A 14746-nucleotide genomic window follows, 5' to 3' on the forward strand; every position below is an offset into this window, starting at 1 on the left:
CATTTTAAGGAAATATTTTTTCTTGTGACCGGAATACGAAGGGTACACCACGTGTTTTTATACAAGTGGTGGGAAATTGTAATTTTTAAGTTATTAGCTTTTTGATACACATATCTCACCATTTGTATAATGGCCCGTAGTGTACCATCTCGTGTTCCCGTCACATTGAAAAATCTCTCCTATGGTCCTGTGAGGTCCAAATGCATATTAGTCACAAAATTATATTAGTTTAGATCAAAGAATTAAAATATTTGACAACTTAATAAGGTCCTAAAATCCCCATTTTAAGGTCATGTTGCTTCTGATTGAGTAATTATCCGGTTACCTACTGTCCTCTGTCAATTTATAACTTGTTTGGAGTTTTTAAAAAGGAAAACTAATTAAAAGAGCTTAAAAACTTTGAGTTTTAACGATAAGAACAAAATAAAGGGTAAAGTGAATAGTGCCAGGATTGACTTTTTTAGTGTAAAAATGTGGTTTTTCGTTAAAATGAACAGTACCGTGAACTTTTCGTTAAAACTCTCTTCTTAATAAAGAATTGTAAATACAAAAAGATTTAGGATAATTAATTAGAAACAATTTTTTTTAAAAAAAAAAAAAAAACATTACATTAAGGAATTTATTATTAAGGGGAGAGGTACAAAAATGTTATGGTAATTTACAAGAGGGAGAGTTTTGAAACGCACTATTACCCTATTATAATATTGGCCCAAGATGAATTGTTTATGGTCATTTTAGATCCCTCCATCTAATATATTTTGTAGTAATATATATATATATATATATATATATTTTTTTTTTTTTGTAGTAATGAGTTTCTAAGAGCATCTCTTATGATGCAAAATTACATCTTTTGGTCATGTTAGAACCCCTGGATAAGGGTCTACAAATGAATCCGTATCAATGAATTGTTTATGGTCATTTTAGATCCCTCCATCTAGTTTTTTTTAGTACGTTTTCTAAGGGCATTTCGTATAGGAGATGCGAATTTACATTTTTTGTTGATAAAAAACTCTTATGTAAAATATTAATATTTGTTGGAAGGAAGATTTAAATAAAAATGTAAATTTACATTAAGAAAAAATAATTTTGTGGAGGTGGACTTCGCCAGTTAAAGAAAAAAAAAAAAATCTTATTAATTTACATATCTTCCATTAGAGTATAACTAAATTATATATCTTTGAAAGTGTAAAATAAGATGTAAATGTGGTTTTTGCATCTTAAATTTTTATTTTTTTTTATTGAAGATGCTCTAACTAATTTTGTCATAATTAATAAGTTTCTAGAATTACTACAAAGACAAACTTTGGTCGAAACGAATGGGTCGACCAAAACAAGATTCCTACACTCTAAGACCAAAAGCATCATAGAAAATGTTAGGGAAACCATGTTTTTAGTCCATATTTTTATGGACCACATGATATGGAGGTCGTTGATTGGATTTTTTTTCTTTAATGATTTAAAGAAAGAGTCTAACCATCAATTGCACATTATGTAGTCTACAAAATATAATTCAAGTAGATATTCTTTCCAACATATTGTCCTTTAGAGCCAGCCATATTTTATTCTCATGTTTTATCTACTCCCATGATCTTGGTACCTCCAACGCTAAAGAAGCTCAAAAAGTGGAGGGGATTTTAAAACAAAAATACTGCAAGAAATTCATGTTTCAATGTTTCATGGACAATGAAAGTGGATCCATTGACAATCATTTTAGTGAAGAGAGAGCCAGTTACATTTCAAAATTGGAATCGACATAAAACCTAGAACTTTTCAGAAATTCAACTCGACAAGTCTTTGAACCCCTTGGGCACATTGAAAGTTCGTGTCGAAACATCTCTCCTTCTGCATGAAATTCAAAAGTACAAACTCTCACCATATCCAATACCTTACCGTGCTTTAGTAAGTACTTTGTCACCTCTCCATCTCATCTGGCCGCCCATGGAGTCCCCTTGTGCAAATCGTCTTGACTCGTGATGACAGACAAATAGGTACAAGCTCCGTTGGACACCATTCATGTACAAACATAGGCTCGCAGAGATGCAGAGAGCATTTGATGTTCTAAAATTTTATTAAACATAAACGAGTCAAATTAAAATCCATGGAATGGTGCAAATGAAACAGTATTATCATTTACCGAAAGTGTAAATCCATGTATTACTTACAGTTTCAATGACAAGATATTCTAAGCAGGGAGATATCTTCAGTAACTTTGTCAAAAATTGCCAAGAGCAACAGGCTTGAAGATGCAGCTCCAAGTGCTTCAGATTATTTAACGTAGGCAAATAGTATCAAGTTTCAATGCAACGATCCTCCATGACAACAAAGTGCATAGGTCAAACCAATGCTCCAGACAAATATAGAATGTCCATTGACATATAATAGTATGCAGAAAGGCTACCAGAAACTAATGGAACATGTTAGAGCAAACTTACCCCAAAAGCTGGAGCTGAAAGTGATAAATGTGTAACATTGATAATTGCTGCAAAAAGACTATAAATACGATCAGCAGACTTGTGCACAAAGTCAAGGTTGTTGAACACATGCATGTCTCCCAAATCAATCTTCGCTTTGCTTAGCGAATTTGCATGGTTAAAGGAATAGCTTGCCAGAAAGTTCTCGAGGAGGTTGAACTCTTCAAGGTTTGGAGCATTAACATTAACAAGAATCTTGTAGTAATAATCTCCCATTCTGTAAATATCATCTCCATCAAAAGGGAATGGATCAATGTGCAAACTAATTCGTAGTCGTTTTAGATTAGGTGCAGAGACATTAAAATTCAAAATTGAATCTTCTTCAAGATCTCCATCGATAATCAAATCTTCAAGTACAGGGCAACAAGAAAAGAGCTTCTCCATCGAGTCACCAACAGGATAATGCACAGTAGCATGGAGAAACTTGAGACTTGGAAAACAGCCTGAGCTAGGAGTAACGGTAATATCGTTACAATGCAAAGTCAGCTTTAAAACCACCAAAGTGTTGCACATCAAAAGCCTTCTTGGCAACTGATAACCCTGATATGTATTTGGCGTCAAGTCTACGAAGAGATCAAGTTCGAGCTCAGCAACATTACGCTAACAGCAGTGCAAATCCAAGAATCAATCCTAGAAAAATCGTCGTTCGGTACCTTACAACGAAGCTTGAATACATGAATTTTTGATGAGCCGCGAAAGAAAAGTACCTGGTCCACATACCCCGCGAAACGGGAAAATTCTTTCGGAGAAGTCTGAGTTAGTCTTAGATCGGGAACAGAAGCCCACACATTGAACCATCTGTGTGACAAAACGCTGGTTTTTACAGCATCTCTTGTTGAAACGGAAGAAACAATGCGGAAAAGAATTGCATCTGGCAATCCACTGATCCTATCTTCAATGCATGCTTTACGAAACTTCGAGTTTGAACCCATTTATTATCTGATGAACTTATCTTCTAAGGGAATTTCCTAATGAAAAAAGGGACAATCATGGAAAATGGATGGATAACTTTGTTCCCTAAAATTCTACTTTTCAAATTCGTGGAAAATTCTCTTAACAAATAATGATTCATAAGAAATCCCCGTGGTGCTAGGTTTAATTTTGTTTTTTGTTTTTCTGGGGGTTTACTTGGTATCCAAACAGAGCATGATACAAAAAAAGAAAAAGAAAAGAAAAAGGGATTATAAAGGAGGTTAATTTTAAAGAAAGAAAAAGAAAATACCCGATGTTGTTCTGGAGTGGTGGAACCGATTTTAGTCTGTTTGGTTGCTGAGAAATAAGAGGACAAGTAAGGAGAGAAGCTCCTCGCAAATGGTGAGGAGTGAGTGACAGGCTGACAGCTTTGAGACTAGAGATATTCTCACCTGAAACTGAAACAAATGTAATATTAATGTGTTGTTTTATTGGCGTCCCACAATTTTATAAATACACTCTATACTTAAAATTGTTCTTTTAAATTCCAATTTTAACCTTACTTCTATTGAAGCCACCCCACCTGTTCAAAAAAACAATAACATTTCAACTAACTCACCCTCCGCCACTTTATCGATCCATGCTAAGCACTCCATTCCCTCACCTTCCCCTCCCCCTTCCCTCCCTATTATTTTGCGAGGCCTTTAGCAGTTTGTAGAAACTGTAATTTCAGATGCCATACTCAAGGATATCTACTTGATGGCTATGGGCAGGAAAACATATGGAAAGTGCTTCTGTAATATAAGGTCGACATATGTTTGGGTAAATAAAGTTATCAAGACCATTCTTGTAACAATTGAATTGTTGAGATCAATGGAATTCATTAATGGTGGTGCATGTTGTTTGGCTGTCGCAAAGAGAATACGTGGTGCATTTGTGGGTGCTGAGTTTGTTTGTTTTTTTGGTTTTTTTTTTTTTTTTTTTTTTTTTTTTTTCTTTTTCAAATTTAAATAAGGGTAAAGGAGGTACTTCAATAAGAATTAAAAAAAAATGGGATGTATTCATAAGATTGTGGAATGTTAATAGAAAAAATCCATATTAATTAGAGGTGTTAAATAGGTGGACTCACACGAGTAGAGCACGGCATGGCCCATTTAAATAAGACACGGCATAGTTCAAACTCATTTAAATAATGCACGACAATATTCATAAAAAGTGACCAGGCCGGGCCTAAATTTTGGTCCAATGGCCCGACCGGCCCATGGCACGTTCGGCTATCATGGATTCTGGAGCCGGTAGCATCAGTTCAATTTTACAGCAATTGAAGAAGAAGACTAGTGAACCATTGAAGAAGACTAGGGAACCATTTACAAAGGGAAAAGCTGCCCGGCTTGAATTTTCGAACCAAAACTTCACCCCGGTTGACGTCTCATTTCACTCTTGTTTGCACCTCACTTCTCCACTGCCCCAAAGAAGATGGGCTCTATCGCTAAGCAGACCAGGGTAGCAGTCACTGTTAGTGAGAAAGCTTGCCCCTGGACCGCCACCCTGGAATCTAAGACAAGTAGATAGTTAGTGAACCAAATCTAGGAAGGTTTTTTATAGGAAAATTTAACGAAAAAAACTCTCGGTACTGTTTTTTTAACGAAAAATCATATTTTTATTCTAAAAAGTCAATCCTAATACTATTCACTTATAACATATTTTTGTCATTTTCGTTAAAACTCAAAGTTTTCAAGTCATTTTCATTAGTTTTCATTTTTTATATATTGCATATTCCTTCTTTTTTTTTTGTATCTTTCTTGTTTTATTTTTTATTCTAAAAATTCAATCCTGGTACTATTCACTTATAATATATTTTTGTCATTTTCGTTAAAACTCAAAGTTTTCAAACCATTTTTATTAGTTTTCATTTTTTATATATTGCATATTCCTTCTTTTTCTTGTATCTTTCTTGTTTTATTTCTAGAGGGATAAGGTTTATGTCCCTTTCTTTTGATGTGTTTTTTCTTATTGTTTGAAAGGTAAGGTTTATGACCCGTTAACTAGGTGTAATTGTAACATCCCACATCGTCTAGGGGAGTGATCCTTAAATGTATATTCCCATCCCTACCTAGCACGAGGTTTTTTGGGAGCTCACTGGCTTTGGATTTCGTAGGAACTCCGAAGTTAAGCGAGAAGGGGGTTAGAACAATCCTATGAAGGGTGATCCACTGGAAAGTTGCTCGTGAGTTTCCAAAAACAAAACCGTGAGGGAATGGTAAGCTCAAAGCGGACAATATCGTGCTACGGTGATGGAGTGGGCTCGGGAAGTGGTCCCTTCCCGGGCTGGGATGTGACAGTAACGATTTTTTTTTTTCATAATCAAATTTCTCTCGTACGACCGATGTTTCCAAAAAAATGAAAATCTTTACTGGGAATATGTAAATTCGAGATGGAAACAACCATATTTACATCTCATTTTACATTTTGAGAGATGTAAATGTGAGTTCTACTCATACCAACTAAATTAAGAAAAATTACAAGGCCTTCAAGGATGATCAGTTACATATGAAGAAAGTTGAGATTCCACCATAAAATCAATTGGTAATATGCCAATAGGGGGATGAGCTCAACTACTTATAAGCACATGCAATGTCCCCCTCTCATTAACATGGGATTCATTCTCAACACGTCTCCTCAAGTGTGATAAATTTTCAAGCCTAACACGTGAACATCACAACTCGGGTGACGTGGAGCACGTGTGCCCATTGGGCTTCACACATTGGACAACATGCTCTGGTTTCATGTAGAAAGTTGAGGTTCCACCATAAAACCAATTGGTAATATGATGATTAGCCCATGCAAGGTTCCTCCTCTTATCAATGTGAGATTCTTCTCAACAACATATACATATCCCCATTGTTTTCAAAAAAATGGGATTAGTTGTAGGACCTCACACCACATTGAACTTCAACGATCCGAATTGTATACTTTTTAAGTCTCTATTCATAGTTCATCCTTGCAAAAAATCAATTCAATTTGAAACCATTTGTCCATTTAATTGTCATGATGAAATTTCATTGTTTCTTATAACACAATATGTGGTTGTCAATTTCTTTAAACTCATTTAAATACCTCAAACATTTTTTATTTGGTTAATATTTTGTAAGTACAATATATGAAGTGCCACTTAAAAAATAGACAATTCGAATTGCTAAAGTTCAATGTGGGAGGGGTCCCACAAAGGATCCCATTTTATATAGTTATCATGTAATTATTAACTATATATTTGATGACAATCATGACATATAACTTCTCTATATGAAATTGTACTCGTGCCAAATACATTTCACGTTGGAATCAAACAACCTTCGTCTTAAGTGTAATTTATTTATAGATTTTGAGTGAACTAAGGGCTGAGCTCAAACCAGACTAAACAAGAATACATTTTATCCCAGTAAAGCCATGCTTTTCATCCTCTAACAAACTCAGAGTACCCGGACAATGAAGCCCCATCTATATGTCATGAATCTTATTTTGTTATCTCGGCATCCACCTACATTTCAAATACAACCATATATATATATATATCCACCTACACACTATAAAGTTTAATCTATGCCTCTTAATTGCCAACTTTTTCTCCACACTTTTTTCACATCCTTGAGAATCTTGGTGAAAATTCTACTAAGAGAGAGAGAGTTATTAATTAGACTTTTGCTTGCGACTTTCAATGTCAACCATGGGAGTTTTGTTGCTGGCTTCTGCTCTCCTGTTGCTGATTCAGTTTTGCTCTGCTCTCCGGGTTTCATATGATGGAACTGCCCTAAAAATTGATGATGAAAGAAGAATTGTAATATTTGGCTCCATTCACTACCCCCGCAGTACTCCTGAAGTATGTTAACTGATCACCTTTATAATGAATTTTAGTTACTTGGTCACCTTCTATGCAAATATGATCACCAAACGTTGTATCAAAATTGCTACGCCTAGACTAGAAATTTTAAAATATCAATATAGGTTAGACTCAATTTTTAAAAACGCCATACCATGACACTTGTATCAAAGAAAATTCTCAACATGTCACCAGACTAACAATACCTTTTATAGATGTGGCCATCGTTAATCCAAAAAGCAAAACACGGAGGTCTCAATGCCATTGAGACTTATGTGTTTTGGAATGCGCATGAACCTCTTCGTCGTCAGGTTTAATTTCTTTTGCCCCTTGTTTTTCCATAATTATTTTTGTTTTGCCATTTTAAGTGTACATATTCATTCATAATATTATTGTTAAATTAGTATGATTTCACCGAAATTCTGGACCTAGTAAGATTCATTAAGGCCATCCAAGAGACAGGGCTCTATGCTGTTCTTCGAATTGGACCCTATGTTTGTGCAGAATGGAATTATGGGTAACATTTATTTTTCCCAACTTATACACTTAGATTTTGACCTTTAATTTTGTCTACGCTCAGCATATTATAATATTTTTCAACTCTTGCCTGCAGAGGTTTGCCTGTGTGGCTGCATAACATACCTGGCATCAAATTGAGGACAAACAATCCTGTGTTTGAGGTAAACTTCTGAAAAATATACATGACATTAACTCAGTGGTTTGTTTCTATTTTCAGTTTATTTACTCTAGTTTTGTTATACTGTTTATGTTTTTTCAGAGGGAGATGGCAAACTTTACAACCCTAATAGTGGATATGATGAAGCATGAGAAACTTTTTGCTTCGCAAGGGGGACCTATTATAGTTGCTCAGGTTTGTAATTCGGCCAACTTTTTATGCTTTTAATTTGGTATTTAGTAGATATCCAAACTGGTACTCTATTGCCGATCGATCTCCCACTTTAACTTTTATTTTGATTGATTTCCCCACTAAACTACTGTAAATGTGCAATGTTTCCCATACAGTCATGTTCCCCCACTTTTCATCTATTGTTTCGTCAAAAGTGAACATTTCGAAAAGAAAAAATAACAAATAATGGTGAGAAATAAAAAAAATTACAAATAACATTCAATGAGTGATATGTGACTTTTTGGATGAAACTTGGGTATAACATGATAGTAAGATGGAAACTGGTCAGATCAAAGTGAAATTAGTTAAAATTAAAGTTTAGGAGATAAATCCACAGTTGTACCAGTTCATGATGTAATTGCTGAAATACTTTACATATTATCTGAATATAATAAATAATTATATATATAATCAAAATTATACTTTTCCTTTCTGATAGATTGAAAATGAGTACGGGAATGTTATTCAGTACTAAGGGGATGAAGGGAAGCAAGATTTACAATGGTGTGCTGGATTGGCTGAATCTTTCAAGATTGAAGTGCCTTGGATTATGCGTCAAGAGAATGATGCTCCACAACCAATGGTTTACTTATAAATTTCAAGGGAAAATATATTACCAATTTACAGTAAATTTACTTTCGAAATTTATTCATTTTCATTGTTTTATCTGCAGATTGATACCTGCAATGGCTGGTATTGTGATCAATTTCAACCTGCCCACAACAATAGTCCCAGGATGTGGACAGAAAATTGTACTGGCTGGTTTGTTCCTGTGCTTATTTTTCTTCTTGTTGCTCTCTAGTCTAGTAGTCTTCCAAGGAAATTATTACTTGATCAATATTTTAATTAATCTAATCTAGAGAGATGAGGGATTAAATTCGGTGTTGCAGAACACTGTTCTAACCATTTGATTGTGCTTAAGTTTGCAAAAATTGCTTTAAAATAATGTAATATTTCTTTAGGTATAAGGGTTGGGGCATGCAAGATCCACACAGGACTGCCGAGGATCTTGCGTTCTCTTTTGCACGTTTCTTTCAGCTTGGCGGAACCTTCCAAAACTATTACATGGTAATTATACACTTTACTTGGTGCCTAAGCTCATTTACCAATTTGAGTTATTCATTCGACCATCTTTCGATTATTAATACGTGTAAGCAATACGCCTGCAGTACCATGGTGGTACGAATTTCGGTCGTGTAGCAGGCGGTCCTTACATCACCACATCATATGATTATGATGCACCACTGGATGAATATGGTAAATAAACATGCAGAAAATCAAGTAATTAGCTTCTGTGTTTGTATGAATTTTGTATACTGACTGATTCTATGTTTTAACAATGTGAATAGGTAATTTGAATCAACCCAAGTGGGGACATCTTCAAAAGCTCCATAATATCATCCTATCAAGGGAGAGGGCACTGACTTATGGCGCTGCAGATAAAATCGATTATGGAAACATGATGGAGGTACATAAGACATTTATGTGTATATTTTAGAAGCCAGCAAAAACTTTCAATCAGAAATAGAACTGGAGACACTAAACAAACAATTAATCATATAAAAAGCTTTAAACCATGGTTTAAGTGACCATTTGTTGTATGTTTACCGTTCTTCCCGTTCTATTTTTATAACTGGTTATGTTTGTGCATACTTCTCCATACAATTAAACATATTTTTATTTTTCAACTTTTCAGGCAACATCGTACCGTTTCAACGGAAGTGAAATCTGTTTCCTTGGAAATGTAAATGAAACAAATGATGCCGTTATTAACTTCGAGGGTATAATGTATAGAGTTCCCTCTTGGTCTGTCTCTATCCTTCCTAATTGCTGTCATACTGAAGTCTACAACACTGCCGAGGTAAATGTGATCAAATTTTTACATATATAATACTTCTGCTAGTCAATATATATTAGAAACTCATATATACATAATAATTTTGAATGTTGTTTATAAGGTTAATACCCAAATATCAGTGATGGAGAGAGTGCTAAATGGAGCGGATGATAATAAGGAGCCTTACGCATTAAACTGGGTTTGGAAGCCTGAGCACTTTACACACATCAAGAACGGCTCGGTTAAGCATAGCAATCTGACTGCTAATGTACTGCTTGATCAGAAATTAGTAACAAATGACATAAGTGATTACTTGTGATATATGACTAGGTGATATATGCTTCATTTTCCTCCTCTCTTTTTTCAGATAGTCTTCTTTACTGGTTTTTATCATCTTACAAAAATGCTTTACCGGTTTTTATCATCTCACAAGAATGTAGCTGAACTTGTCATCTTGTATTGAAATTAATGTGTTTTTAGTCTGGAACACATTTCAATTGATCCAATTTGGGGTAACAAAGAAATTGCGCTACGAGTGAATACCAATGGGCACATCCTTCATGCTTTTGTTAATGGAAAACACATGGGTAACCTTCATTTAGTTTGTCACTTCCATTTTCCTTGTTATATTTCTTTTAGCTAACTATATCGTTATTGAATTTCAGGTACTCAAGCTGCTAAAAATGGACAATTCAGTTTCACTTTTGAGACAAAGTCGTTCAAGCTAAAGCACGGGAAGAATAATGATTTATCTCTACTCAGTGTCACTGTTGGCTTGCAAGTAGGCGTTAAATCACAATTATAAGTTTAAAGCATTTGATGCTTGTGATGATTATAATTTAACATATATAACGTTTACTTTGTTTTGAATGTGAAGAATTATGGTCAATTCTTTGATGAAGTAGATGTTGGGATTCATGGTCCTGTTCAACTGATTGCACGAGCGGAGAATGGTACACTGGTGATGAAGGACTTGAGCAAAAATGAGTGGACATATAAGGTTGGAATTGATGGTATTCACAAAGGAATGTACAAAATTACTGGTCATCATGCTGCCAAGTACAAGTGGAATACAAGAGACATACCAAATGAAAGGATGTTCACTTGGTACAAGGTACTTACCATATATATATATATATCATACTAATTTGCGATTGAACAAAATTTAAGAGGTTTCTTTGTACATAAATCTGGATTTTTTGTATTCTACTTTTTTCAGACAACTTTCAAAGCTCCCCTAGGGACCGACCCCGTTGTGGATTTGATGGGGTTGGGTAAGGGTCATGCCTGGGTGAATGGCAAGAGCATTGGCAGGTACTGGCCAAGTTACTCTTCAGATGAACTTGGGTGTTCACCAACATGCAACTACCGCGGAGCATACACCAATAAGAAGTGCTTGACTAATTGCGGGCTACCTTCACAGAGATGGTAATCAAATTTTTTATCTGTTTATAGATATATTGTTTGTGTACCTTCTGAATCACTGATCACTCGTTTTTTCTTTGTTTTGGAGAAAACTTTAGGTACCATGTTCTGCGCTCGTTTCTTCAAGCTGATGATAATGTTCTAGTTTTGTTCGAAGAGTTTGGAGGCGAACCTAATAATGTCAAATTTCAGACTGTAACAATTGGTAAGGTTTGTGCAACTGCTCATCAAGGGGGAGGCACCTTGGAGCTATCATGCCAGGGAAGAAGAATTCTATCCAATCTTAGATTTGTCAACTTTGGTGACCCAGAAGGCACTTGCGGATCCTTCAGTAGAGGCATATGCGAGTCTCCTCTAGCTTTCTCAGTCATCGAAGAGGTATCCTTCAACGCCATCTAGTTAGCTATTAACAAATTTTTCGATTTTTTAGAGTTATGGATTAATTTTGTAAATGACTGGCGTGCATTGGCAAAGAAGAATGTTCTATTGATGTTTCTGAGAGAAATCTTGGGCCAACCTCTTGCTGGGCGCCGAATCGACTGGTTGTTGAAGTTGATTGTTCTTATAATGTCTACTAGCTTATTTAGGGTTCATAGTTATATATAATTACTGTGTTTGGAGTGTATAAGCCGACCCCACTTAGTGGGAAAAGGCTTTGTTGTTGTTGTTTGGAGTGTATAATCTTCTCATATATATATTTTGAGTTAGTTATGGATCATCTCTGGGTAGGGTTTTTGCATAGCATTAAAGCATTGTTAGAATATCTGCTTTGGAATGAGTTTATAAATTCTTCTTTGTAAATATTAGTTTATCTCGGTTTTAACTTTGTTATGGTGCGTGCAAGATGATATGCAAGTTTTCTTCATTTCTTTTCTTTAAGAGTTTGAAAAACTCTGAAGTTAAGAAACAAAACAGCATTTCATCTTTTTCAATACATTATTGAACAGTGCATAGCATTCTCCTTTCTCCACAAGAGTAAGGCAGTACTATATGTCATTAACTGACCACATAGTTTCACCAAAATTTTCACAAAACATGAACTCAATATTCATACATACTATAAATAATTTTGTTATATTGAAAAAAAAAATTGAGAGAATGTTTCCGTGCCTGACGTATAATTACTCTATCATAATTAAAATGCTTATGTTGCTAAACTGTTTGCTAAATCAAACATTAGGATTGAAATTAATCTAATTAACGATCCAAATTCACTATTTATCGACACAAAAATCTTATATTATCTTACTCCTTAAGAGAAAAAATTTCCCATAACGAAAAAAGAAAAAGAAAACCAAATATTTAAGAAACAAGCAAAGATCTCTCTCACGCACCAAAGTAAACAGGGAATTCCCACAAAGTGAGAAAGCAAACACTTACAGCGGTCAAAGAAAAGAAGCGTCTGGAACAAGCCATCTTGGCATTCTTAAGTTTGCAGCAGTATATTTCTTTATCTTCATCACAATACGATATGATAATATTGCCGGGTGAGTCCAGAAACACTGTCCGGGGTAATGGCGGAGACCACAGACCACAGACCACTTTGCTAGTAATTGAAGTCGTACGTATTGGGAGGCATAAAAAAACTTCCCGAGAAGCCTCTCAGATACTGACTTGGAAACCATTTGCACATTTGTAGTAGTACTAGTACTGCTTGAAGAGTCTGCAGTTGTACGTTCCGAATTCGACGAGGCTGCTGAAGAAGGATCATATATGGACATACTGAGAAAGTTGAAGAAGCGAGAGAGTGAGATAGAGAGAGGCAATTATATATGGTGGGGACGCGATCGAGTACTATGATTTGAGTTCTTTTATTTGGGGTGTGGTCTTCTACAAAATTCATATGGGTTTTGGAAGATTTGAGAAGATTCATATAACAGATTTTTATGGATTTTGAGGGACTTATGCAGCGGTTAATCTTGATCGTCAAATAGATCAAATGATGATAAATGTGCCTAAATCATAAATCTAATGAAAGTATCACAACAACCATTTTTCATCCATTGCTTGTCCCCTCCCTCTTCGAGCAGTTCCACCATGGGAAAGGCCCCCTCGGGCTATCCACTATTTAATCCACCTATGAACAGTAATTGCCCTTAATGAACAGTAATTGTCTTTTGCATCTCCTCCCTTACAATTGAATAACCCTGACAACAGGTAAATAAAATAATAATATTTTTTGCAATTGTTTGGAATTTCCCGTGACCCTCTCCACTCCCTCACGTCACTCTTTCTCTTTCCACTCATCTTTCTTACTTCTCTCCATTTTTCTCTGAAGTTCCTCTTTCTCTCTCTGCACTTTCACTCTCTCTAGAGCTCTTAGAGCTCTTACCCAATTTCCTCTTCAAAAATTAAACAAATCAAACTCCAAAACCATGAAACCTTAATCTCTGGGACTAAAGGATCCTTGCTATACTGTTGCATGCGTCATTGGATCATCACAGTGTAAACCACCATTGAAGCCGAGAGCTTCAAGATCTGAAACTCGAACCCATGTGAGGTTCTCTATGCAAATCTTGTTTCATTATGTCTTAATGTTGCTTGGGACAAGATTTGTGGTGTTTTTCTAGTTTGAAAATAGAGGTTTAACCCCCTACAATTTCTCTGAAACCTTGCCCAGTTTTTGGTCATGTTCTCGAAGCAAACTCCGGAAAGTTTGTGGGTTGAGATCCAATGGATATCGAGGCAAAACAGAAGAAAAAACGTGGCTGACATCAAGGCGACGTCAGCCTTGCATCAAACTCACTCCGGGCTCTCGGGCTGGCAACTCTCCATCGGCCTCTCGCTTGGGCCTGCTCGGGCTCCCTTGCTAGCACACGCTGGACTTGATTGCTCGGGCTTTCTGGCCCTGTTAACTCACCTGTCCCTCGGGTTCCAGCACACACTGGAGTTGCTTTTATGCTATTTCTATCAAATGTTTTTTGGGCAATTATATAGAGCATTCACACAAAGAAATGCCTTTTAGTTACATCTCTCATTCACATACAAATCTTGATTTCAAAAACCCGTCAAGAACGAATTGATATGACTAGATAGAGAGAGAAATGGAAAATTACCAGTAGAAGCACATTCAATATCAGAAGCAAAACACTAGCGACAAACCCAACAAAATCAACAACAAAACCTTCATACTTTTTACGCAACAAAAAACCTTATACTGTTCACAGACAATTTTTGAAATCGAAGGAGAAAAACCCACAAACCATAATCTTAAAAAAAACCATCCATAAAAAGAATTAATTTTTCTTTTTTATTTTTTTACCACTTAACAGATGCATACCAAGAAAGAGTGGGACCCAAGAACACAATAAAGA

At 35.5% G+C, this 14746-nt stretch overlaps 2 pseudogenes; one reads left to right on the forward strand and one right to left on the reverse strand.

The window, feature by feature from the left end:
• Positions 1–1732: 1732 nt before the first annotated feature.
• On the reverse strand, positions 1733–3406 carry LOC137714593 (F-box/LRR-repeat protein At4g14103-like; annotated as a pseudogene).
• Positions 3407–7110: 3704 nt separating this feature from the next.
• Positions 7111–12010, forward strand: LOC137714592 (beta-galactosidase-like; annotated as a pseudogene).
• The last annotated feature ends 2736 nt before the right edge of the window (positions 12011–14746 follow it).

The sequence above is a fragment of the Pyrus communis genome, chromosome 3 (assembly GCF_041283825.1).
Source record: "Pyrus communis isolate YQ-2024b chromosome 3, ASM4128382v1, whole genome shotgun sequence".
Taxonomy (NCBI): domain Eukaryota; kingdom Viridiplantae; phylum Streptophyta; class Magnoliopsida; order Rosales; family Rosaceae; genus Pyrus; species Pyrus communis.